We start from the raw sequence: 26,840 nt of genomic DNA on the forward strand, positions 1-26,840 counted from the left end.
AGCAATTCTCGTGCCTCAGCCTCCTGAGTAGCTGAGACTACAGGCACGCGTCATCACACCAGGCCAATTTTTATATTTTTAATAGAGACAGGGTTTCACCATGTTGGCCAAGCTGGTCTTGAACTCCTGACCTCAAGTGATCTGCCTGCCTTGGCCTCCCAAAGTGCTGAGATTACAGGCGTGAGCCACCATGCCCGGCCTCAAGGAAGATATTTTCAATGGTCATAACTAAATCTATGCATAATTTCATAATTTACTAGGCATTTCACTATTTCAGTCATTTTACTTTCAATTTAGCATTCTGCTTTGAAAGTTGGTAGTATTTTAACTATGCCAGCTAAGAAATGTTCTCCATAGCAGATTCACCTTTCCAATGAAGTAGAGTTCTACCTAGAGTATTCTTACCTTTTCTTTCCTCTAGCTGAATTAAGGCAAAACTAATATATATATTTAGACTAATACTAAATACTCTAGGAATATTTGGATTTCATGTTAATATGTTTCCAAATGAACATTATCTAATGGAAGCTCTGGCCAAAATCTAAGAATAATGGTGAAGAGTCTTAAACTTTTAAAACAAAACTGGTGTACATTATCTTAGAAATTTAAAAACTGATGCTTGTCTGAAGTTTCAACAAATGTGCTGGAACAACTGGATATACAAATGGAAAATCAAAAACATAAACCATTGGCTTATACCTCACACCATATACCAAATATATTTAGATCTCAATAGAAATGTAAAATACTTGTAAATATAAAAGCCAAAATTATAACACTTCTACAACAAGACACAAGAGAAGATCCTTGAGGTAGATCATGGTTTCTTAGATCAGAAATAATAAATTAAAAACTTAAAAAATAAAACTGAGAAATTGAATTTCATTAAAGTTATAATTTCTGGTCTTCAAAAGGTATCATTAGAAAATAAAGAAGGCTTGTTACAGACTGAGAGAAAATATTTCTGATACATGTAATGACAAAAGACCTATAAAAAAATTCTTAAAGTTGAATGAGAAAAAGAAAATCAACCAAATTAAAAAGAATTGAACAGATAATTCATCATCAAAGGATATATACTCAGCTGGCCGTGGTGGCTCATGCCTGTAATACCAGCACTTTGGGAGGCCTAGGTGGGCAGATCATTTGAGGCCAGGAGATCAAGAACAGCCTGGGCAACAAAGTTGAAATCTCATTTCCATTAAAAAATACAAAAATCAGCTGAGCATGGTGGTACATGCCTGTAGTTCCAGTACTAGGGAGGCTGAGGGGTGAGGATCACTTGAGCCCAGGAGGTTGAGGCTGCAGTGAGCCGTGAACGTGCCACTGCCCTCCAGCTTGGGTGAGAGAAGGAGACCCTGCCTCAGAGAAAAATAAAAATAAAAAAAGGATACACTAGATACACTCATGGCCAATAAATGCATGAAAACATGCTAAATATTAGTCATCAGAGAAATGAAACTTAAAATCACAGTGAGAGATCACTTTACCCTCATTAGCAGGGTAAATGCTAAAAATAACAACACAAAATACCAACAATACCAACATATTGGAGATGATGTAGATGGAACGACTGGAACTTACGTTTCTGGTAGGAGTATAATCACACTAGAAAACAGTTTGGTAGCCTTATGGAGATATATTGTACATGCAACCCAGTAATTCCAGTCCTAGGTACTTGCTTACAATAAAGAAAAATGTGTTCACAAAAAGATTTCTACAAGAATGTTCACAGCAGCTTTGTTTATAATAGCACTAAACTGTAATCACCCCAAATGTCCAACAACAGGTGAATGGATAAAGAGTTATGGTATGTCCATACAACTGAATACTATCCAGCAATAAAGAAATGAAGTAATGATATACACAACAAGCTGACTGGATTTAAAAATAAATCACGTAGAGCAAATACTGTATAATTTCATTTAGAAATGAAGTTCTAGAACAGGCAACACTAATTGATAGTAATGAAAATCAGATCAGTAGTTTATTGGGGAGAAGGTGGTGGGAATTGCCTGCAAATATACAGGAGAACTTTCTGGAGAGATGGAAAAAATGTTCAATATCTTGATTGTGGTGGCTGTTAAATGAGTACATAGATTTGTCATAACTCAATGTATACTTAAAATAGGTGCATTTATTGTATGTAAATTATGTATCGATCTAATAATTAAAATCAGATGCTTGGATATGAGAATTAGAAATAAGGGAATTCCTTGCATCAGGATCATCTGGAGTGCTTCTGTAACTGGATTGTTGGATCTAAGCCCCATTTTGTTTGTTTGTTTGTTTGATTAAGACAGAGTCTTACTTTGTTGCCCAGGCTGGAGGGCAGTTGTGCAATCTCAGTTAACTGCAGCCTCTGCCTCTCAGGCTCATGTGATTCTCATGCCTCAGCCTCCAGAGTAACTGGGATTACAGGCATGCCCCAGCACGCCTAGCTAATTTTTTGTATTTTTTTGTAGAGATAGGGTTTCACCATGTTGGCCAGGCTGGTCTTGAACTCCTGGCCTCAAGTGATCTGCCCACCTTGGCCTCCCAAAGTGCTGGGATTACAGGTGCGAGCCACCATTCCCATTTCTGATTCAATAGGTCTGGAGTGATGTCTCAGGAATTTACATTTCTAACAAATTATCAGGTGACACTAATGTTACTGGTCTAGACATCATACTTTAAGAACCACTGCTTTAAACATAGACACAAATGATTCCTAAGTTAAGACATTATACAGCAGAATTTCAGATGCAGCAAGATAGGCTTGCTGCAGTTCAGTATGGAGCAAATGCTGAAGTTGAAATCCATACATATGCCTCTCAATTTTATGGTAATGAAGTTTAACATTTGTAGTAATTTTTTGAAAAAATAAAAATGAGCTTTATATTTGCTTTCATAAACCCAAGAAGTCCCTGAAGTTCATAGAAAGAGCTGGCAAGTCCTCAAAAATAAAATACAATTCTTTTGTGTCTATGCTCTTTTTTTCCTCTCTGGAGATAGGGCCAGGCTTTCATCAAATTTTCAAGTGAAAATGATCAAAAAAGATTAAGAAGCACTAAAATAACTTTAGGAGAATCCTTTCCGCTTCAAATTTTCATTTACATCTGTTTTCTTCATAAACAGTAGGTACACATGAAAGCTTACAACTTCATTTTTTATTTATGCTGAGCACTCAGAAGTTTTAGATTTAAGACTTGGCATAAATATTATGTAGGTCACTAACTGTGAAGAGGAATGAATAAGGGTGCACCATTAAAACGGTAACAAGTAAAGAGAGCTTCTGAGAGTTGCAAGACATTCTAGAAGTATAATTTTTTTAAAGTAAGATTAAAATTAACATATTTTTAATTTTGTGTTATTGTACCTCCATCTTCCTCCACCATTTCTAGTTTCAAAGTAATTAAAGGAACAGATATTAAAGTAAAATTAATAACTATAGTATGTGGCTTGGGTAACACAGGAATAATAGAGCCTTTGTGGATATAAGAGCATTTTTATTTGTGCAAATAAATTTTCATGTGTGGAATATGTAAACATGAACGGCTAGGATTATTTTATACCTGTTTTACTATTATTTATAAGCATTTTAACAGAATTGCTGCACATATTAGAACATGGCACATCTATTTGTTGTCCATCACATTTCTTTTTATTCCTTGCAAATATAAAAAGGATATATTTTCAGTCTTCCTCTTTGTCTTATCTATATCCTAAACACATATTTAAGGAGTTGTTTTATTCTTTCAACAAACTACTAGAAACCTTGTTAAATTCGTTTATTTTAATAAAATATAAAAAATTGCAAACAGTCATAGAGCTTAACCATCAACAGATTTAGTAAGCAGATTTAGTATACATTTTTTAAATCATTTCATCTGAGAAACAATAGCACACATATTTTATTACAAATACGTTAAAAGGATTCTTCAAATATGTAGTCCACTGACTGATGTTTTGTGACTTAGAGATGCATAGAAAACAATTTGATTTTAAAATGTTAAGACCCCTACTAATTCTTTCATGCTCCGTTTTATGAAAAGGTTGGACTTTTCTTTTTCTGCATGCTTTTCAACAGGTTATAGACATATATGTTCCCAGTCTAGATATCATATGTACACTAAGTTCTTCAGGAAGAGAAAAACAGTTTTTTCTTATCTGCACTTTGTTTTCTCTCCAATTTTAAAATCTGCATAAAATCACCTTGCAGAGTGATATTCTTTACTCTCTCTCTTCTTGTCTGAGCTGTTGCTAACAGCTTTTAATTTGGGAAGTCTATCTCTGAGTTTACTGCGCCTCACTGGTTTCAGCTCAATTGTTTCTCTAGCCAGCAGAGCATTTCATTTCTCCTGAAGGTCACCACAGGCTGCCAAGGCTTTGAAAACATACCATCTTTTCATTCACGCTGCAATCTAACCCTGCAGTGCCATTAAGAGAAGCGGAAGCAGGCATGTGACTTTTTCTATCAACAATTATTGAATTTATTGTAATATAAAGTGAATCAGGCCATCAGTGAGCAGGGATCCTCCATAATGCCACCTTTGTTCAAGACTGTAGAAATTATTTTTGTATTTTAGTAGTTTGCCTGTGTATAGATAATTATTTGTATAAATTATACCAAAATGTCATCTGCTTTTGGAAGTTACTCTTCCAACCATATCACTACCAGTTGCAATAAACCAATGATGCAGGAAGCTGTCCCGATCTAAGGACACTCATAAAACGAACACCACATTGGCCATCTGTTGGAGGAGGGATGGCATTCAATGTAATGTGCGCCTGGAACACATCCAGTATTGTTTATTCTGTCACATATCAGATGAGCACTGAAATCAAATTGATGATTTTTTAATTCCAAGGGGACAAGAAATGGAGAACAGAGAAGAGAGATGATTCCAGACATATCCAAAAGTGTTCAAGTGACAACATGATCCAAAAAGTGAAAAAAAATTAACAAAAGCAAAGGAAAAGTAACTCACATTATACTTGCCAGATATTTACACTGTTGGGCTAACAAAAAACATTTCAATATTACTTATATGTTCTACAGTTAATGCTGCTAGAAAAAACCAAAACTTTCCTAGATAAACAAGTTAATCGAATCAACGGCACAAATTATTTTAAAGATTTTAAGGGCAAAAACAAGTTTTCTATATCTTAGATAAGATTAAAATGTTTTAGATTATTTAATATGCCAATGTTTTAGTTTAGCTTCTATGAAAGAGGTGAGTTGTGAATCATGAGGGTTTTTTGTTTGGTAGGTAGTGGTTTTCAGGTTCTGAGGCAATGAAATTGTTGCATAGCAGTTACACAGTTAGCTAGAAAAATAAAATTAGATTTTCCTTTTAAAAACAAATTATTCTTGTGTGTTTTAATGGGAAACTCACTGAAGTTTGATTCAAAGCTCTGATTCAATGTCTTAGATTTTCCATTCATCAGTGAGGAAACTTTGTGCAAGTAGTTTAATTTCCCTGATTCCTGGTTTCCTTAAGGTGTAAAAATATCAAATATGGAATTGATGTCCGACATCTCTCTAAAAGCTAAGGCACTGTGAAAACATAAATAATTTTATTTTCAGTTTAGGGAAAATATACAGGTCAATCTTGGAGAAACTACTCATAGGATTTGTCACATTCTCATGCAGAAGTGCCCTCCTCCTCCCCAATGATCTTCACTTCCTGTATTATTAACAAGGGTAATCGTTAACACACTTGGAGTAAACGGATGCATGTAGTTCCAGTTATGGATCCCCCTTAAGAATGAAGGTGCTAACTGAAATGCAAAGGAATTCTATAACAGTCTTAAAATCACAATAAGGAAAATACTCCTTCTGCAGGGTTTGGAGCCATATCTATGGATATAATATTTAAATAGTATATTGTATTTTTTATTCTTCTACATTTAATGAAAAATACATTTCATACAGCCATCTGTTTATTTAGTAGATATTTATTGAGTACCTATAGTGGTAGGCTAGGCACCTGCCTAGCTGGGAACAAAAGTGACATGGTGCCTGCCCTCGTCATGCTTATGCTTCACTTTGGGGAGTGACACCAACATCAGGTAAACTGAACTATTCCACAAATGGTCCTAAGGGCTATGAAGGAAGCACAAGAGTAATGATGGGGGCGGGGGGAGGTTAGGCTGGAGGGTGAGAAAAAGTTATGAGGCTTATTTTAGACAGGGTGGCTAGCAATCTGACAACTCCATCATCAAAAGTACATTAAAACACACATTAACAAGGGAAAACGGGATGTCCTCCTTAACATCACTGTTAATTCAAATACTCAAATTAGGGTACTTTAGTAAACAAAATGAGCTTTTCTCCACTTGAAAGTTAGAACTATCAGCTCTTACACATACAACTGGCGAGAGTTAAGCCCACTGCAGTGTGAGCAGATGCCACCCAAACTCCCCTACCCTGACCTGCCAAGGCTTATTAATCTCCACCATTTAACACCTTGCTATTCACGGCTCTCTGTCCTGGAGAGTAAACTATATTCTGTCCACTTTATGTCCAGCCCATAATATAGGGTGACTAAGTAGAAAAAGCTGTAATGTCTGTACCAGCCAGAAGCATAGGACATATATTTTTAAACAAGTTCTTAGCAATGCTTCAACTCAACTTCAATCCCTTCATTGATTTCATGTGAATTATCTTACTAACTTATATATCTACTCCTCACTAGATTGTTCAAATTGCTATTTTTTTTCTCCTCCTCTCACCTATTCTCAGGGATCTAATCTCAGACTCTTTAAGTAGATTTTTTTTTTTAATAATTGTTCTGACAACAAAAGGTTGCCCTGGGCAAAATTATAATAGTAAAATATAGGTCATTGATTCTGCCCACCAAGGCTCTTCACAGCATTATTTCCTATTTCTATGTACAAATCTATTTTCTTAAATTGCTTTTCCTCTAGCTGTTTATAACTAACTGAGTCCTACCCCATCTCCCTCTTGCAGGTTATACCCTAAGCCTAGAGCAACCAGCATCATGGTTACAAATAAGGTGTCAGCAGACTTGGGTTCAAATGCCCACTTGACCTCTTACTACATATAAGATCATGGGCAAGTAAATGAACTTCTTGGGGAAATAGAAGCAGTTACCTTGTCAAGTAGTTATGAAGACCAACTAAAATATCAATCACTCAACACTATGCTTGGACCTAGCAAGTGCTCAATGCCTATTAAGGTTTTACAATTCCACAGTCTTTTTTCTAAGAAAGATGAAAACATCCCTTTTATTAGCTCCTATCAGCCCAAGGAGACACAAAACGTAGGTATTTCTATCATCTTAGCAGTCTTTTGTTTTGCTTTGTTATATTTGTTTGCAAAAAAACAAAACAAAAACAAACAGTGGATATATAAGATAAACTGGATATATTTACCTAGATACATAAATTAAACATGCATCCAATTTTTTATTTATGTGGTTTCCGTTAGACATGATACAAGTTTATTTGCATGTTTCTGATGATGTTACATATTCCAGTCTCACAGAAAATATAAGAATTCAGACTGTTTAATTTTCTTACTTAATACATTTCTTTTGCATTATCCAATTTACATGCACCATTATACAACTTTGTGATTTAGATCACTCCTCTCTTTTGGGTTCAAAGATATTACTCCTGGGAATGATTCTACAGGCAAATACTGCTTAAGAGAATAATTTGTATCTTGAAGTTTTTGGTAAACTTGACTCATATAGTACAGCTTCTGGTTACCAGCTGTCACTGCTATTTTCAAAGTCTATGGCTATGTCTTGTTGGTGCCTTGTGAAGGCCATTTTGGAAGTCTTAGTTAAGGGGCAACATCAATTTCTTATCTTTTAATTCTACTTTTTTTCTCTTTTTTGGTACCCTGGGTACATATATCGTAAGTAGCACAGGTGAGCAAATTAAAATATTAATTTTCCAGAGAGTATCTGTATCTTGCTTTTATACTCCTATGATTGAATGATATTCCACAGTATGACTATGCCTTAATTTATTTCTTCTGTCCTTACAGAAGGACATTTAAGTTTTTCCCAGTCTTTTGCTACTACAAACAACATTGTAATAAATATACTTTATCCTTTGCATATATGTGTGAGTATGTCTTTAAGCACCTGATACTATTTTGTTGTTGTTGTTGTTAGTGGCTCTACTATTATCCCAGTTGGGCTTAGAGCCTCATTGCCTCTCTCATCCTTTTTCATAACAATGGATGGCATATCAAGTTCAGTCAGTTTCTCACTTGCATCCGTTTTTTTTTTGTAATCTTTCACTGCAGAGGAAAAGATAGTGGTAATAATAATGATAATAATAACTATTAGAACTTGTTCTTGAATGCATACAAGACATTCCCTAGAAAAATCTTAGAAATATCAGTGGTGGCATGAGTACTCTGTAGGTGACTGCACTGTTATTGGGACTTTATATACATTAGTTTTAATTCTTACAATTAGACAGGGTATATTTATTACATCCATTTTTCTGATGAAACTGAGACTCAGGTCAGTTAGTAATTTCACCAAAGTTTCAAAGTTTAAGTACTAAAGCTAGGCTAGGTGCCTCAACTCTCTAATTTCTCAACTTATACTCTATCTTCAAATCTATATAGTCTCTCTAATGCATGACAATCTTTATATGCTGATTCATTATGTCTTCCAAATCCTTCTGAATCTACTCAGCGTCCACTAGTTCAGGGGGGCTACTGAAAAACCTCCCAAAGTCTTCTTCCCTTCTATCATTCCTCTCACCCTCTCTCCAAATAACCTCACTCCCATACTAACTCGATTACATCATAAGATAGCTCTTGTGATCTCTCTTTTCCTGTTTCACTATCTGCACCCACTTCTCTTATCCCTCATTGATATCTCCACCATCTTGGTAGCAGTATTGGGTTGTAGGGGCTTTCTAACTAGGTATAAGTGAAATAAGAAAGGGTGAAGGAGGTGCTGGCCAGGTAGAGGTCCCAGCCCCTTACATCACCTTAACCAAACAGATTTATTTGTATCTGCTTTATGTGTAGGGGAGAGTCTGCTTTATATGTAGGGGAGAGAGTTATTAATGTTTTATTTGAGAAAAATTTGCACAGCTAAAAACCAAGCAGGAAACCATGAATAATGTGGAAATATTAGCTCCATAAGGACAGGTGTATTTTTTCTCTCTTGTTCACTCTAGTATTCTCAGCACCTACAATGGTAGTACCTAGGAAATTCTTAATATACACATATATCTTTTTTAATAGAGCCAGGGCATCACTAGGTTGCCCTGGCTAGTCTCGAACTCCTGGCCTCAAGCAATCACGCTGCCTCAACTTCCCAAATTGTTGAGATTACAGGCACGAACAGGCATATTTTCGCATGGACAAATAAATGAATGGACTTAATTAATTTTGACTTCATCTAACTGAAACTCTGGGCAATTCACCCTACTACTATAAGCCTCTTTATATTTTCCCCTCATATAGAACCCTCCACTTCTGCCTAATAGCATTGTACAGATTAAAAATACAAAAATATCTAGCACAGTGCCTGAAACATTCTGACATTTGACTTTATTGGTACATCTACATCAAAAACTATTTACTGTTTCATAAACCTACCTTTAACTGAAATTTCCTGTCCTCTTTCTCTTTTAATTTTTTCTTCATTTATGCCATCAGAGGTGTTCCCAGGGTCTTTCTCAATTAGCCTGGTGAACAGCTCTGGCTCTGCCTCTCATTCGTTGTAATTGTCTTTATTACCCTGCTTGGGCTTAGCACTTTCTGGCTTGGGTTATTGCTCTGTGTTCCACATTCTCTGCAAGACTGTAAACTGAAGAAGCTGGGGACTCCAATCCAATGCCATCTCTCTATAGTTGTTAATAGTGCAAGTTCGATAGTTACAAAGATCTTTTGAAATATACGTAGCATAATATAATAATAAGTGAAGGTTTATTTCACTTACCCACATAAAAATGTTAATATCAACATAATACAAAGTCTACTTCAAAGTATTAGATTTGGTACAATATATAATGTTCTAGCAAAATATGCACATCAATGTATCTTTTTACACACAGACAACACGTAATCTGTGTCTGGCATTTGACTGTTTATCTGATTGTTGGCATTTGTCTATATCCCATTATAAAGGAACGTAGAGAAAAAATAGGCTAGTCTGACACTTTCTGGTCACTTAATAATTTAATAACTTGGTGACTTGGTCTTTTCGATTAATTATTAAAAATCATACTTATAATAAGTGGAAAAGCCACTTATTTTCTTACAATCACTACTGAATTTACTTTTCTTTACACCATTTAGATTATCATAGTATGTGGCTTTTTTCATTTACACAGTTCTTGATAGTATACAGACTTTTCCTTGGCATGTTAATTCTTGTTAGTAGCATTAACTACAAGTAATAGAACTTTTAGCCTTTCAGAATTTCTATCACAAAGTCAGAGAAGAAAAACTCTATGTGCCTGCAAATGTATTTCCTGCGCAACTGAAATATAAATGTGGTTTTAAAGTAGCAATATAATGGGTCTTTAGGAATGTGTATACATTTAAGATTTGCTTTATCCTAACCCTCAAAATGAGTAAGTCTGCGGTAGCCAACGGACTTCAAAGTAGCTTAACCTTAGGTTTAAGACCATACTAAATATATTGTCTGCACAACCTTTCCTAAGCAAGTTTGAAAGAGACAGATGGGCCTGCTTTTTCCTTGTACTGTGTTTATGGTTATAATCTACATTTGCTCACATAACACATGAAAAAAATCAGCTGCAGAACTGACATCAGAGAAAGTGATTCCAAATTCTAAATATATATTCTAAATTCAAAAAGGTAACAGTGAAGCCTATAAATTCCCTGTTGATAATGACCAAAATCCATTTAAACAAAAGTAATAAATGTGAAGAAACCTGTTTGTGAAAGGACAAGAATCCCGGAGGTCACTTCTGTAGAAGCTGCTAAGGTAGCACTTGAGAAAATTCCTTGGAGCTTATTTCCCTTCTTGCCATCTATAGTTCCCAATCTCTCTGAAGGTTTATTTCACTTACCCACATAAAAGAATAGATATACTACTGCGGTATGGCAACGCATGCATACCTAATAGTAAAGACAGTATTAAACTTCACAAACATTTGCTTCTCCTCCCTGGGGGAGGAGAATTATATTTCCTTGCTTCATGGATGTCAGATTTGTCTACAGGCATTGATTTGGCTAATAAAATGAACACAGTGACTTGTGTCACTTTCAGAGGAAAGCATTTAGAGCCAGTGTGTCCTTAGCCATGATCTCTTTTCATTCCGGATAAATGCTGCTCTGCTGGTGGGGGTCTCAAAGTGCAGGCTTGGAGTGGAGTCTCCAACTTGCAATATACACATAGTGGCAGGGAGAAATGAATCTTTAAAGTCTTCAGTCATTGAGACTGCTCATCTGTTACCTCAACATAATGTAGCCTATTCCCAACTAACAAACATGATAAGGAGCCATGCCCCAGAATGAAGGAGGGCTCTTTTACCTAGAAGGTATGAAGGAAGAAAACATAAAGCAGGATTAGTATTCAGATTGGAGAAAGACAGCCTATGTAAAACTGCAGAGTGCCTATTTAATTACATGCAAAATTAATAAAAGGTTATGGAGGAGTCATTTTGGGATGATTTTTATGTGTTGGGGGTGATACAGGTAAAATAATCTGTTCATACCAATAGTACAAAGGTGCTTACATTGTATCCTCAAAAATCAATATGTTCTCACTGTAACCCTTAGTTGACAATATGATTGGTGGCACAGGTCATGAATTTTGGCAGGAATCAGAAAGATAAGGCATTCAAGTACTATCTCTCCCTCTTCCTAACTGTTCAACTTTGAATAATTTAATTTAAGCTGCAATTTCCTCATCTGTGAAAGTATAATATGGAGCCTAACTATTAGGATTATTATGAAGATAACATATAATGTATGTTAGGGTCTAATATGATATGTGATGTGGCATACAATGTCTGTTCAACCAGTACAAACCTTACTACGTATGTACATTGTTTTACACTTTCCCATTCAGTAAATGGAAAAATAAAGTATACAGAGTTATCCAGGGTATAAAGCTATAGAGTACTGGTTTCAGGTTTAAGATCTTAATTTGAGACAGAAGATTCTCAAAAGGCAAACACGGTTTTACCTTTAGGGCCAAAGAGGCCTGGGAGGCTGTTTTAAAGGAACACTGAGTCAGGGGTTGAGGAGCCGTGCTGTTTCCTTCTGTTAACAAAGACATTCTGAGAAGCCCCCAGCAGGGATGACTAGGGGACACTGGCTTCTTCCCGTCTTTTCTTAGATTCTGAGAGTATAAGATTGAAGAGGAGGAAGGTGAAGATAAATAAAACCTAACAGAAAAACCGCTATGTATTGCTGTAGTCATTTTTGCACATATAATGTCACTACATCAAAATGCTTACCCACTGCAGTTCCCTTTTAGACAACAGGGCTGCCAGATGCCATTCACACCCAATTTAGTGACTGGGTAAGAAAAATCAGAAAGCTTCATGTGAGAGAATTAAAGCTGTGTTCCCTTTAATGTCTTTTCTGAAAACTCTCATCTCTAACTTGGCCTTAGAGGGACAAGTAGTTTCTTACGTGAGCAGGTTTCTAGTTTCAGCTCATCACTTTTCTTCATCATTTACACATGGCTTTTGACTTTCAATCATGGTACCATAGAACAAAATCCTTGGACCTAAAACATTTTGATGCAACATTAGCTTGATGACTCTGACTCTCAGTTTTGAAAAATGAATGACCTTCTCCCCGAATTATTTAATCATTATATAGGCTAGGATGTATTCTTTGTTTTCTTGCAGATAAGTGTCCATCAACACAAATTCCCTTATGCATATGAAGTGTCACTTGTCAGTTATTGACTTGTTTTTATGTTCTTTGCCTTTTCAAGCCAAAGCCTATTTCAATTTATAAGATAACTCGTCTAGATGCACGAAGTCTATCAGTACCGTCACTGTATAGTGATGTTCTGAAAGTAGACATTCAACCAACATATTCAGGTGCATTCAGATGGGCCAGGGATGGGCTCCACAGGTCTGAACTCTCACTTATACATCTGTAGAATCACTGCTCTTAAGGTTTCTAGTTATTCCAATTGTGGATAACGTGTCTCACTCGACTTAAGGGATACTACAGCCTAAGAAAACTTTAGTCCTGTAGCTGGTTAATAAAGTAGTGTCAAACTAGGAAATGATTTTACTTGCAGGAAATGTCTACAGTTAGTTCCGGGCTGATAATCAGGAGAAAGAAAGATTTAAACTAAGATTCTAAAAAATTCTTAGGATTGGCTTGGTGTAGAAAGTGAACATTGACTGCATCTGTCTAATCTCCCAGTTTCTGAATGAATGAATCGCTAGGTTTAGCATGGGCAGAGGATTTGTTTATCATCTTCAGTAAGAAATTTGGCTTGAGGCTGAGACCCAAGCCTCATCAACTTGGTCTTGAGACCAAGACCCCATCAACTTGATGGGGTTAGTTACTCAGTCACAATGGATGAAGGGTTAAAATAATAACCTATTTAGACCACAAAAGTAGTCTAGGCTTTATGGAAAAGGCTGTTCCAGTCTAAAATGTGGGAAAAGGTATTCTAGCCCAATATTGATCAAAAATAGGTAACTTTCAAAAACATGTTAGAACAGAACATGATGAAAGTGTTATTTCTTTAAGGTGGGTTGGGTTTGGCAGATAGTATTGTTAGGTGTCTGGAGAGAAAGACAGATTTGGGATATAACTGTTGAACATGTGAAACATGCATAGAGATGAAGAGAGGTGTCTCAAGGAGTTTTCTTGCATCCTAAGATTCAAATTACTTGTATATTACTTTTCCCTGCCAAACTAGTGTTTCTCCAACTCACTGTTAAGGCAGGTTTTAAGACAAACACAAAAAAACAACCAAAACAAAACAAAAAGGGAAAAACAAACCCACTCAGCATTATGCAGGCATACATGATCCTGGCAAGTTTTGCTCAAATTATTTTCTATTTAGAGTTTCTAAATGGATCTCAAGGTTTACCTCCTCCTGGAAGCATTTTCAGACCCTTTTCCCTCACAGCCTCTTTTCTGTTCCACTACTCTTCTCCCATGCCACCTCATATACCTATGATTTCATTCAACAAGTATATATTGAGCACTTACTCTGTGCCAGGCAATATTTTAGCATGCTTAGGTTACGTTGGTGAACAAAAAGTCTTGCCTTCAATGGAGTTTACATTCTAGTTGACGAGAAGGGAGAAATGACAAGGAACTAACCCTTATTTAAATTGCAGTGCAATAATTTACTTTCTAACCTGACTCCTTGAAGCCAGAGGACTGTGTTTTATTTATCTTTATTTAAAAAGTAGGCCCCACTGGGCATGGTGGTTCATGCCTATAATCCTTTGGGAGGGTGAGCAGGGTGGATCACCTGAGCTCAGGAGTTCCAGACCAGCCTGGAAAACATGGCAAAACCCCGTCTCTACCAAAAATATAAAAAAATTAGCTGGGCATGGTGGTGCACACCTGTAATCCCAGCTACTTGGGTGGCTGAAGTACAAGAATTGTTTGAACCTGGGAGGTGGAGTTTGTGGTGAGCAGAGATCATGCTACTGCACTCCAGCCTGGGTGACAGTGCGACTCTGTCTCAAACAAAACAAAACAAAACAAAACAAAGCAAACAAACCAGTAGGCCCTCAATAAGTATTTGCCTAATGACTGAAACAGGAATGACAATATTAAAAGTCAAAGATATTCTTAAAAGAGAATATTTGAGCCTTTATTCCTCAGTACTAATTTATAAGCTAGCACAGTAATTACAGCAGTTGCATAGTAGAGTTTCCAATTTTATAGATGTAATTTTGGAAAGTTTTCTAGTTGAAATACTGAGTTGTCAAACATACTCAATTTCAATGATCATAATACTTTTTTTTAGTCAATGCCCTTGAAGTCTTTAATTTTTGTTTTCAGTGAAGAATCTTCTATTCAAGCACAAAATAAAAATAAATCTCTATTCTTACTAGGATTTAAACATCAGAATATTATGAGACTCAGTAGGGCTTTAAATTTGTCAATGCCCTTGAATCCTGTAAACTTCTTTTTCAGTGAAGAATCTTCTATTCTAAAGCATAAAATAAAAATAAACCTCTATTCTTAATAGGATTTAAACATCAGAATATTATAAGACTCAGTAGGGCTTTAAATTTAGGGTGTTAGTGAAGCTTTGTGGTTTAATATTCAAAATAACTCTTAAATGGTCTTAACTGAATGCCCATTTGGATACTTATATTTAGTATCCACACAATTGCTGTTTCTTGGAATTTTCTTTGAGTAAAATCTCCTAGAATACAGATAAGCTCTTGACATTTTTTTTCTTTAAATACCCTTGTTAGAATGATTAGTGTTTGCAAACAAAGATGACACATTCTTCACCTTAAATTAATTTATTTAGTGCCCTGTCTGGGGTTGTGAACACAGTCGGTGGTCATATGTACTTGTGGATAGTGATAAGTATTAAACTAGTGGGTTGGCCATATCCTTTGTGGATTCCACATTGTTTACCTGGCTGTGGGCTTTCTCTATGCATCTTTCTTGTTCTTTAGCTATGTCCACTAAAGGGTGAGTGGGAGGCAGGAAGAAAAGACAAAAGAAGAAGTTTGGCAGATCTGCTGAACAGTTTGATGATGCAAATTAGTTTGAGGATCAATTTAGGATTTCTCTATTCATATTCATCTTGCCTCTTATTGCCATGGATACATAAGTTGATTTTTATGAATATAGCATTTATAATGGCAAATTACAAGATGGCATTATATTATACAGAGTCTATTTTTACAACTTGAAAAATAAATGCCAACATTCAGATAACTTAAAACAGCATTGTGAAAACACGCTACACTATCCCAACAAACATAAGGTCCAGACAAGCAACATCTTTTTTTTTTTTTTTTTTTAAGATTTTAGACTACCAGTAAATATTTCTGGAATTGAGTTCCATGAATGCGAGAAACTACATTAAGTTATAGGAATGGTTCTACTGATAATGTCACAATAGGCTGTTCACATATCTTAATATATTTAAATAAAAATAGCAAATGTCATTCAAGTCAAGAATTGCTAGTTTTAGTCATCTTCACAATCCTTAAAGTTAACACCATCTACCTATGCACTATGATTGATGATGTTGGAAAGGTGATATTGCTCAAGATACTGAACATCTATGTGATGCTTGGAATCCCATCAGTATAGGCTCACATTTAGTAAGAACTGCCAGGTGAGAGACCTAGAAAGGGCAGTGGAAATGAAATAATAGAGGTAGGAGCAGAGAAGTCAAGCCTTCTTACTACAAAAAAGAATGGATGGAAATTGCAATCAATTGTAAAATGTAGAGTTTATATAAAACCCTAAATTTGATCACATATACTTTTTACGATATTCCACAAACTAGAGATGTGTATAGGGTTAAGTACAGAAGGAAGAGAAGAAGGAAAAAAAGGAAGGAAGGAAGGAAGGAAGGAAGGAAGGAAGGAAGGAAGGAAGGAAGGAAGGAAGGAAGGAAGGGAGGGAGGGAGGGAGGGAGGGAGGGAGGGAGGGAAGCAGTAGTGTCTTTAATATACTCAGAAATTACTTATTTACAGGGATTAATTAATTTCTTTCTGTGGCACCCAAACACCTCCATTCCTCCCTACCCGTCACACACAGAGACTCACAAACACAAAAACACTGACACACAATTCCGGAATGGGAACCAATGGCTGGCACTAGACTACTTCTCATCCTTGTACAATCTGCCTGTTTTCCTAAAAAAAGAAAAAGAAAAGGAAAAACACTTTACAGCTACTGTTTTTCTTTCTTTTTGTAAAACCATAGACACTCCCACGTAGCATAAGCTCAATTCCAGCCAAGCTGGTTGTGCTTTTAAATAAAGAAAACAGGTTTCTAGTTCTGTGTTAGCAAAGTCACCTCTCACTGGCAGTGCTAATGCTAAACATGTAATAATACTTTATTGTCATGAGCAGGAATCTGCTTTGCTAATTAAATGCAGCTGTCAGTAATTACTACTTGTCAGTGTAATCTATTTTAGGGAACTCTACTTTAAATGATAAAAGATGGGCTTGATATTGAGAGGGTGGGATAGGCAAGGTGACTGCTTACTTCCCAGATCAGAAACTCACTCTTTCTTATGGTGAATGAGTACCTTTATTGTGATGATGTCTTATCTGAATTATTCTGTATTTCTTTAGGGCATGAGTGATAAAGTTTGAAATTAAATAGTTTTGTTTTTAAATATCTGAAATCTAACTGTTGCCCCTCTTTGTAATGCCAAGTACTAAGACTGTCTCAGAGTTATAAATGCGTCATGATGATAATTTGTAATAAATGATAAATCTATAAGAAAAGTACCAACAGTGAAGTCACTATAATCTCTACCATCAAATATTTAGTTCAGTATGAGTGTACCTTCTAATTGCTGGCAAATTTGATTAGACATAGAGGAGAATCACTTTGAAGTGGGGAGTAGTAACCATTCCTTGTATAACCTTTTTCACTGATATTCAACCAGGTTTTCTCTGGGAAAATGTTTAGATTTCAGTTTAAGACTTTGAAATTTGCAAATCAAAAGAAATCATGGTGTTTGCATGTGATATTAATTTATCTAACTGATTCTGGTATGAACCTAAAACTCTGTAATAGTCTACATCTGCATGACTAAAAGCAATGTCAGGACAAGGATACTGCAGTCTGCTTTGCTCCACGGGATTGATATTGGGGCTGCCACAGATGCTGGCACTGAGTTCTAGGTCCAAGGGGAATAGACCTTTGCCCTCACTTCCCCTAAATTCTCTAACTTCTCTTGACATTTAAAATGAATATGATGGCAGTGGGAAAGGGAAGCTGGAATCTCAAGGAGTAAAGTGATGGGGTGATGGAAGGATCAACCAAAACAATGTAAGTGCAGCAGGAAGTATGAAGGAGGTTTGGCGCACAAGTAGCTTTTACCCCACTGAGGCTGAAAGACTTATCACACCCTCAGAGCATCCTGACTGCCTCATCCTTCTTCTTCCACCATCTGGTTTATATCCAACACTCCAATAGTCCTTGTGTGCTAGATAATTAATTATCTTGTTATAGGTCTCAACAAATTTGGCAGCTACTCTTCTGAATACAGCACATTATTTAAATAGAATTCATAACTTGAGTTTTTTTGTCCCAGGAAGAAAGAAAGTTTTCAGATGGGAATAATGACAAAAAGTAGAACTACTTAAATGTATGTTTGAAATACAGTCGGTAAAAGACACACACTTGCATTCTTCTTCCTGGTACTCCTTCTTGGGTAAGAGATGCACAGTCCAGTGGGAGTGGTATAAATGTCCCCATTTCCACGACATACATTCTCACTTCCTTTCCTGAGAAAATTTAGATGATTCTGGATGTTTCTTTTAAAAATATTTAAAATTCCAAGTCATCAGCATCTCTAAAGAAAGAACACACTAAATAGACACCTTTGAAAAGTAGGGTTTATTGAAAGGGACAAACCAAGAAAATAAACACGGAGAATGGTGGGAATTCTGAAAGTTTTTTTACTTTTACGGGTCCTACCGCCTCCTCCAATGCATTCCTAAATGGCCTGTAATATGCTGAACGGTCTTTTGTATCAGCAAATGAAGTTCTTAGAGTATAGTAGTTGCTTGGTGAATAGCTGCTGAATGTATGAGCAATGATTTTTGAGCTATTATGATATTGAGTTACTGTCATGTTTCCTGCTAGCCACTCCAGCTAGATGAAGTGAGTGGGGGATGCTTCAGGGCAAGTGTTTAGGCAGCAGGGCCAAAGATATGCTTCCAACCCTCTGGTTTAGTGATGGTTACAGTGGGGAGAACATGGACCATATTTCCTCACATGGGCATCCACAGGTTCCACCCAGCTCCACACTCACAGAGGTCCCTATTTGCCTTTTCTGCACTATACTCCCTTTATACATCAGTCTCCCTTTTTTCTAACTTGGGGAGCCAAGACCCCACTTGGTTCTCTTCTGAAACAATGAAGTCTTTCTCCTCAAGCCTACTGTAGGTATCTAGGGAGTCCTGGGTGAAACAAAGGCTGCAACATGAGTCATTACCAGAATGTCTGCCCCAGCCTTGTGTTGGGGAAGAAAAGACAGGCTGATAGAAGTGATCTTCCCAAATAGTAAACCACTGGCCCAGGAAGGCAGCAAGCACTGCATTAACCACCTTTAGGACTTCATAACATTTTTCTCAGCATCATTATTAATATATCCCCTTTTAATTTCAAAAGTCCCCCAGTATGAATTGTAAGTCCTGTGTGCAGCTACTTACAACACATGTAAGTCTTGTTCAGCTTTCCAACATTTCAATATTTTGGAATATTAAAAGTACCTAGGGAACTGCCTACAGACCAAGAATAGCTGATTGTTATTGTGATAGAATTAAGTCACAGAAAACTTCATGGTTGCAAGATAATAAAACTAGGCCCTTTCTTAGGGCAATGGAATTATTGGTAATCAGAAAGCTACTAAAGTCAGAGAAAGAAGTTAAGGTGCCTTTTAAAACAGGATACAGTTACATCTTCAAAATAGTTTAAGAATTTCAAAGTAAATTTATAACTAAAAGCAGATAGAATTAATTTGCTTCTACTTTTTTATTGCTCATGATTTTCTCTCACTTTAAGACAGGAAATGGAAATATAACATCCACTTAATTAGGGAATATTAATTAAAATGTTTTTATGTACTTTAGAGGAAAGCAAACAATATAATATTTAATTATTACTTTGTTTTTAATTTCAGGAATAATATACAAGAAGTCACCTAAAATGGTCTAGTTTATTCAGTAAATTAAATGTGTCAATGTCTTTAGAGAATAGTGTATTATATTTTATATAGTTTTGAAGGTAATATTACATTTTACATGGTTTTTTTTTTTGAAACTAATTTCTTATTTTACTTGCATATATAATTACTTACCAGGGATGACCATGCACATCTAAAAAAAGACTTGCTTCCAAATGTTTGCCATTAAATGTATTAATCAACAGGTCATTGCTATTTATTTAGTAAGACATCTGTAGTGCGATTACCATACGTCGTTAGCTCATCTTTTGATCTTATTAAGTTTTCCATTTTGGTCATGGTAAAAGAATTTAATCTCATACTTATTTCCATTCTTAAAAGAGAACTCAGATTTTTATATCTTATTAAGTGGATACTAATAATTGGTTAAATATAAGTCCCTTGCTTTATAGAGAAAAATGAACTTAAATAATATGATTATTAGATATATTCAAAAGAATTTAAATACAAGAAAACCTCAAAAATGAGCTTATGGACTGTTATGGAACCTTTTGAAGCTTTCTTGGTCTGCGAGTAGAAAATAAAAATAAAAATGGTCTAATTATAGACTATTATTAGAGAAATGGAGCCCTAAATTGTCTCTTAAAAATTATTATAATCGTATTGATAGATGAATGCTTACTTCTAGGCACTTAGAACACTAGAGACGAGGAAAAATAGGTATGTAGGGGGTTAGGGCACGACGGAGGGGTGGAGTTTTCCCTGCTCCACCAGGCACATGGTTCCCACTTTGTTACATTGTGCTCTCACTGTGTGTCTTCTCCATCATCTAGCACACTCGATACTGTTTGTTTGTTTGTTTGTTTCGTTGAAAGTTGAGTTGCCCTTGGGTTTACAAGTTCTTTGAGAACTTGTAATATAATGACTAATAAAGTCATCATATTCTCAGATCCAGCACACTGCCTGACACACAGTACCTGTTCAATGTATACTGAAATAAGTCAGTCAGCGAGTAAGAAAGGCATAAAAAAGTCAGACGCAGGGAGAGATAAGATGATTATTTCTCCTATCAAAATGTATTTAGTGCTTCCTATATAACCCAGACACTATGCTAGGCACTGGAGATGTAGGTACTGTTGGGGGTGGGGAGAGAGTGTGTGTCTGTGTGTGTGTGTGTGTGACAGGTGAATAACATTAACTCAGTAGAGTATGATCTGTACTACCAAACAGAGGAGCAGAAAGATAGCCCATCCTGGCTTGGGTGGAGGTGGGTGGGCTACAGAGAAAAGGGGCAAGAGAACAAAGAGAGGCAATGTGGAAGATAAGAGGTTAGACAAGCAGAGAACCCTTAGGGAGAGGGACCAGCATGTAGAAAGGAATGAAGTATGAAGGAGCATGGTCCATTCCTTCCCTGGAGTCACTCAATTGTAATGACCTTTCAGAGGAGTGACAGAAGTTAAGTCTTAGGCTGCTTCACTGGAATAGTAAGGGCTTTGTAGGTTGAGCTAGTTTGAACTTACCCTGAAGGTAAGCTGATGTTGCAGGTTAGTAAACAAGGGAACTGCATGATCAGGTTTGTAGTCAGAAAAAATTCAAGCATTGAAGAGGATGGAGATCCAAGGCTTACTAGGAGCCTACTATGATTCAGGTGAGAAGTTCCAATAGCCTGAACTTAAGGAATAGCACTAGGGCTGGTGAGATAGGTAGTGTTCATGAAGCAGGATTGTCACATCTTGGTGACAGACGACAAGTGGGTGGAGATGATCTTGAGGTACCTCTGTTCCTACTATGATCTTTGTGACAAACTATTCTTAGTTTCTCACTTTTCTTGGATGTCTGGGCAGATGATACTGCCAAAACAGAAGAGCAAAATAACATAAAGTATTTGAGAAGAGGTAACCTTAAGAAAGTAATGGTGTATAAAAATGTTCAAGCACTTGATCTTTTTGTTGGTAGTATAGAGTTGGAAGCCGTTATTTAAAGAATGCTAATATTTGTGGAATTCAGAAACTCCCAAAGTAAATGCTGCTATAAATAACCGTTAACTCACTGGCAATCCATTTCAGAGTAGACAGGATATGAAGATAAGATAAACAACCGATTAAGAAAAAAAAATTATATTCATAGAAAAATCTGAAAATAATATTATGGCATATATATACATATATATATATATATTTTTTTTTTTTTTTGAGACAGAGTCTTGCTCTGTCGCCCAGGCTGGAGTGCGGTGGCACGATCTCTGCTCACTGCAAGCTCCACCTCCAGGGTTCACGTATTATGGCTAATATTTTTAAAGATTTTATGATGTGCCAGGCACATCTATCAGGACAATGAGAATAATGTTCTTCACTTTGAAGAGTCAGATATCAGAGCTAAGTTGGTATCACACATCTAGTCTAGATTTGGAAACAGAGGAATAGAACCATAGTTAAGCAAAAATAAAATGGAAAGAAGTATCTTTCAGCTACCCATGCATCTGCAAGCCCATCAGTCCCTCATACACCCTTGTATCTTGTGCTCTGCCTCTGCCCAATTTCCCCATGTCCTCCTGTCTGGGTGCCTCATCTCTCTGCTTCTGAAGTTCTGAGTACCCACACCAAGGAGCTCTGTGTATGCCCCATTCAACCGTGTGCCAAGTACCACGGAAATAGGAATGAAAAGACTACAATCCCTGTCCTTGAGAAGCACTCAAGTCAGGTGAGCAAGACAACAGTCCTTGAGCCTTTTCTGGATGTTTTCAGGGGTGCGAGGGGACCTTTCAGATCCGCAGGAACCCTGGAATTCCCCATGGTAAGCTTTTCCACTTCTCCATGCTGCATTCCTGGGAAGAAGGCTCTTTTCCAGTGCCCTCTCATCCTATATTGTTGCATTCAGCTCAGAAAGAGTGAGCCAGATAGGAACTTTAGGTCACACACAGCTAGCTCACCAGATGAGTACATGCCATTTGCATAGAATGTCAGTTCCCACTACTGCATACAGAGTGTGAATGCGACTGCAGTCACGTACTGCATAACATCGTTTCGGCCAATGACAGACCGCATAAACAACAGTGGTCTCATTAGATTACACTATTATGTTTTTACTGTACATTTTCTATGTTTAGATACACAAATCCTTACCATTGTATTATGACTGCTTACAGTATTCAGTACAGTCACATGCTATACTGGTTTGAAGCCTAGAGATGATGGGCTATATCATATACCCTAAGTGTATACTAGGCTATACCATCCAGGTTTGTATAAGTACACTTTGTGATGTTTACACAATGACAAAATCGCCTAACAATGCGTATCCCGAATGTATCTCCATTGTCAAGCGACACATGACTGTATTTAGGAGGATTTTGGCAGACTTACTTAAGTCTATTTTAAGATCAATTCAATTGTTTGCTAAAAATTAATGTTATCTAATTCTTTGTTCTAGTGGCCATTGCATATACATATGAAAAGTATGACATGACAAAGTCAAGAAATTGAGCCTTATTGAAATTAAATTTCTCTTTTGTTTGTTGCAAGGAAGATACAGGAAAGTAGGGAGGCATGGGTTTTAAGGACCAGAAATCCACAGAAAATACTTGGGGGCTAACTGCAACTAAGAAGCCCGTTAGTGTGCAGGTTAAATGTGGACTTCAGAGACAGATGGTGTGGGTGAGGATCATGGCTCCACTCCTTTAGCTCTGGGTCCTTCCTGGGCCTCAATTTCCTCATCTGTGAAATGGAAATACTAACGGCATATGTCCCAATGAATGCTTTGTAATGGCAAAATGTATAAAGACCTACACTGCTTGGTACATAGTAAATATCAACTACCAGAATTAAATGAGTGGCAAAAAAAAAAAAAAAATCTAAGAATAAAATTAAACTTAACCTTTTAAGTCAAGTTATTCACATTTAGTGACCAGAGTTAGGAAATAGCTTTTCCCTTTATACAATGAGTTCTATAAGGTATGAAATATAAAAATGTCAGGAAGAAATTTCTGTGTGACCTAAAGTTTTCAACTCATATCAGATATAAAGACAAATATAAATACTTCAATTCCTTTAGCAAAAACTTTCGTTCTTTTCCATTTACTACATCTGGATAAGAGGATACACATTCCAAAGAATCATGTGAACTTATAAAGCGAGGCCTTGTAAGAAAGAACAGTGAATTTGCTGTCCCAAAAGCCTCCTCTTTTTTTGTTTTCTTTTTCTTTCTTTTTTTTTTTTTATAATTAGATGGAATCTCACTCTGTTGCCAGGCTGGAATGCAGTGGTGCAATCTTGGCTCACTGCAACCTCCGCTTCCCGGGTTCAAGTGATTCTCCTGCCTCAGCCTCCAGAGCAGCTGGGACTACAGGCGTGCACTGCCACGCCCAGCTAATTTTTGTATTTTTAGTAGAAACAGGGTTTCACCATGTTGGTCAGAATGGTCTTGATCTCTTGACCTCGTGATCTTCCCGCCTCGGCCTCCCAAAGTGCTGGGATTACAGGCGTGAGCCACTGCGCCTGGCCCCAAAAGCCTCCTCTTAATTTCTGTGTTCAGCATAAGCCTTTAAATCTGGTATTACTTTAATTAAGCTTAAGTCTTAAAACACATAGTTCTTTCTTCATACAATTCCCTCAAGAGTAAGAGAACCCATGCTTTATAATGGAGAACAATGTATTCAAATATACATAATGAGCATGTTGTGCCCATTATGTTTAACCATCTGTGATGATGGTATGTTGATGTTAAAGATGGTGGTGATAACGGAAGTATCAATTACTACTTCCTGAACTTTTACTATGTATGACACTCAATGCTAGGTATTTTACATAGGCTATCGGCTATCATATGGATATCAATGAAGTGGGATTTCCATTACCATATAACAGATAAAATTACTAAGAATTTGGCCAGGTGCAGTGGCTCATGCCTGTAATCCCAGCATTTTGGGAGGCCGAGGTGAGCGGATCACTTCAGGCCAGGAGTTCAGACCAGTCTGGCTGACATGGTGAAAACCTGTCTCTACTAAAAATACAAAAATTAGCTGGGCATGGTGGCGCATGCCTGTAGTCCCAGCTGCTCAGGAGGCTGAGGCACGAAATCACTTGAATCCAAGAGGCGGAGGTTGCAGCGAGCCAAGATTGTGCCTCTGCACTCCAGCATAGGTAACACAGCAGGAGTCCAACTCAAAAATAAATAAATAAATAACAATAATAATTAATTAATTAATTAAATTACTAAGAATTAGAAGAGAGAAGTAATTTGCCCAAGATAGCGTAGCTAATAAGCAGTAAAGCAGGGATTTTAATTCAGCCAACTCTGTCTGACTACAGTACTTACACTCCAATAAATACTTTATTTATGTTGAGGCATGTTCAGAATTATTGTGATTTTTTTCATTGACTTGAGTTAGTTAGCTATGGCAGAGAGCATTACAGTGACATTTTAATATGTTCTTGAATAGTTCCCCAAACTATACTCAAATAGTAAGATTGTTAATATTTATGATAGAACAGTTGTGGTACCTCATTAGCAGTTTAAAGATTCTGTTACTTCATGTTAATTATGCCTTGTATGCCTTTTTAAAATAAAAAGTACAATTACAGGCATTCTTCCTTTTGTCTACTTCTAAACTTAAACATTTAAACTGGTTTATTATTTCACACTTCTTACACCATCCTTCTCCTTTCTATCTCAGGCCATTCCATCTCATAAAAGTTATTATTCCACAAGGTTTCATAGATAGTAATGTCCTGAGATCATCATGACAAAATAAAATGTCTATTCAGTATTAAATCACATCTTAAAACTGTGCCATTATAAGGACACTTGAAGCTTTTTTTTAACCTCTGGAGTAGCAACATGTGGAATGCCCTGCTTCAGTACATGCAGTAAATATTAATGGGATGCCAACTGTGTGTACCCGAGTCTGAGCAGAATAAGTCTTCTCACTTCACACCTTCTATAAAACTCAAGATTCCTTTGGCAAGTACCATACACTGTAGTAACACAACATTGACCTCTGTGCAAGAGGTTCACATTATAAGGATATCATGGGAAGCATAAAACATTCAGTATCAGAGTCTCTGAGCTATTAAAACTACTTAAATATGGCATCAGTTCTTAAAGTTACCTAATTTAAAAGTAGCTGAACCTTTGAAAATTATTGAGTCCATTAAAAACTACATTAAGTTAGAGCACTATGCTCAAGGACTGCTGTGGTTCAGGTTATGTCACGGCTTCATTACAATCGCCTTCCTTATGAATTTCAGAAGAATTCACTAGAAGTTGAAAATTATCATAAATCTCAGTTGCTAGAATCTATTTGCTTTACAACCTAACTTGCTCCCCACTAGGCCCTCTATTTAAGTAAACTTAAAAAATATATATATTCAAGAGCAGAGTAGACTGCCCAGACTCAAACGCCAGTTCTGCCATACAGTAGCTGCGGAGCTTGAGTCATTTATTTAGGTTTATAAACTCTCACCTTCCTCATCTCCTAAATGGCAGTAAAAATGATAACATCAAAGAAAAATAAAATAATAATAGTAGCTGTACCTACTTATTTTCCCTCTGTAAAATGGGAAATGACAGGAGAGCTACCAGAATTAAATGAGTTAATATGAGTAGAGCTCTTTGGACATTGTCAGGCACACACTAAAATTTATTACAAGTGTTTCTTAAATAAATTGTTCAAAGAATGTATCATACCCCATATTTTCAATATCAAACTAATAGAGCATTTATGAGTATCATTCTCAAAGTGATGCCGACTTCACAAACCACATATGGAACAAAGGGATTCTATTCCTATTGTACAAGGTTATTAAAAAACAGATATCTACATTAACAGAAACATAACTATATACTATATATGTATACGTGTATATGTGTATGTGTGTGTATATATACACATATGTATATATGTATACATACACATTTGTGTATATACACATAAAATTTACCTTCCCCATGCAGAGTCAATTAGGTAAAGTGGTCTAAAGTCAAAGAAACTCTTCAACTATTTCTTAATATGGACACAGCTTTCCCTCATAAAACTTCAAGAAG

At 36.4% G+C, this 26,840-nt stretch overlaps 1 protein-coding gene across 1 annotated transcript in view; it reads right to left on the minus strand.

Moving 5' to 3' along the window:
* HS3ST5 (heparan sulfate-glucosamine 3-sulfotransferase 5) overlaps positions 1-26,840 on the minus strand; it is a 281,111-nt gene that overhangs the window by 250,401 nt on the left and 3,870 nt on the right.

The sequence above is a fragment of the Macaca mulatta genome, chromosome 4 (genome assembly GCF_049350105.2).
Source record: "Macaca mulatta isolate MMU2019108-1 chromosome 4, T2T-MMU8v2.0, whole genome shotgun sequence".
Taxonomy (NCBI): domain Eukaryota; kingdom Metazoa; phylum Chordata; class Mammalia; order Primates; family Cercopithecidae; genus Macaca; species Macaca mulatta.